The 1,629-nt window shown below is 57.8% G+C and overlaps 1 long non-coding RNA gene across 1 annotated transcript in view; it reads right to left on the bottom strand.

Annotated features, from left to right (window-relative positions):
• LOC136046017 (uncharacterized) overlaps positions 1–398 on the bottom strand; it is a 17,703-nt gene extending 17,305 nt beyond the window's left edge. Inside the window, exon 1 of the long non-coding RNA XR_010621957.1 lies at positions 319–398. This is a non-coding gene — a long non-coding RNA (uncharacterized LOC136046017). The remainder of the gene's footprint in view (positions 1–318) is intronic.
• Positions 399–1,629: the final 1,231 nt, after the last annotated feature.

Raw genomic sequence — 1,629 nt, 5'->3', positions numbered from 1 at the left:
CCTTCCCTTGCTTTCCCTTCCCTTCCCTTCCCTTCCCTTCCCTTCCCTTCCCTTCCCTTCCCTTCCCTTCCCTTCCCTTCCCTTCCCTTCCCTTCCCTTCCCTTCCCTTCCCTTCCCTTCCTTCCCTTCCCTTCCCTTCCCTTCCCTTCCCTTCCCTTCCTTCCCTTCCCTTCCCTTCCCTTCCCTTGCCTTGCCTTGCCTTCCCTTCCCTTCCCTTCCCTTCCCTTCCCTTCCCTTCCTTTCCCTTCCTTCCCTTCCCTTCCCTTCCCTTCCCTTCCCTTCCCTTCCCTTCCCTTCCCTTCCCTTACCTTACCTTACCTTGCCTTCCCTTGCCCTGCCTTCCCTTCCCTTCCCTTGCCTTCCCTTCCCTTCCTTTGCCTTGCCTTGCCTTGCCTAGCCTTGCCTTCCCATGCCTTCCCTTCCCTTGCCTAACCTTCCCTTGCCTTTCCTTCCCTTCCCTTCTCATGCCTTCTCTTGCCTTCCCTTGCCTTCCTTTGCCTTCCCTTGCCTTCCTATGCCTTCCCTTGCCATCCCTTGCCTTGCCTTGCCTTGCCTTGCCTTCCCTTACTTTCTCTTCCCTTCCCTTCCCTTCCCTTGCATTCCCTTCCCTTCCCTTGCATTCCCTTCCCTTCCCTTGCATTCCCTTCCCTTCCCTTCCCTTGCATTCCCTTCCCTTCCCTTCCCTTGCATTCCCTTCCCTTCCCTTCCCTTCCCTTCCCTTCCCTTCCCTTCCCTTCCCTTCCCTTCCCTTCCCTTCCCTTCCCTTCCCTTCCCTTCCCTTCCCTTCCCTTCCCTTCCCTTCCCTTCCCTTCCCTTCCCTTCCCTTCCCTTCCCTTCCCTTCCCTACCCTTGCCTTGCCTTGCCTTGCCTTGCCCTCCCTTCCCTTCCCTTCCTTCCCTTCCCTTCCCTTCCCTTCCCTTCCCTTCCCTTCCCTTCCCTTCCCTTCCCTTCCCTTCCCTTCCCTTCCCTTCCCTTCCCTTCCCTTCCCTTCCCTTGCATTCCCTTCCCTTCCCTTCCCTTGCATTCCCTTCCCTTCCCTTCCCTTCCCTTCCCTTCCCTTCCCTTCCCTTCCCCTCCCTTCCCTTCCCTTCCCTTCCCTTCCCTTCCCTTCCCTTCCCTTCCCTTCCCTTCCCTTCCCTTCCCTTCCCTTCCCTTCCCTTCCCTTCCCTTCCCTTCCCTTCCCTTCCCTTCCCTTCCCTTCCCTTCCCTTCCCTTCCCTTCCCTTCCTTCCCTTCCCTTCCCTTCCCTTCCCTTCCCTTACCTTACCTTCCCTTCCCTTCCTTTGCCTTGCCTTGCCTTGCCTAGCCTTGCCTTCCCATGCCTTCCCTTCCCTTGCCTAACCTTCCCTTGCCTTCCCTTCCCTTCCCTTCTCATGCCTTCTCTTGCCTTCCCTTGCCTTCCTTTGCCTTCCCTTGCCTTCCTATGCCTTCCCCTGCCATCCCTTGCCTTGCCTTGCCTTGCCTTGCCTTCCCTTACTTTCTCTTCCCTTCCCTTCCCTTCCCTTGCATTCCCTTCCCTTCCCTTGCATTCCCTTCCCTTCCCTTGCATTCCCTTCCCTTCCCTTCCCTTGCATTCCCTTCCCTTCCCTTCCCTTCCCTTCCCTTCCCTTCCCTTCCCTTCCCTTCCCTT

This window comes from Cyrtonyx montezumae, unplaced genomic scaffold (assembly GCF_038088225.1).
Source record: "Cyrtonyx montezumae isolate F1298 unplaced genomic scaffold, pur_monq_1.0 scaffold_154, whole genome shotgun sequence".
Lineage (NCBI taxonomy): Eukaryota > Metazoa > Chordata > Aves > Galliformes > Odontophoridae > Cyrtonyx > Cyrtonyx montezumae.
The sequence above is the reverse complement of the archived record's forward strand: the minus strand, read 5'-3'. Positions and strand labels throughout refer to the sequence as shown.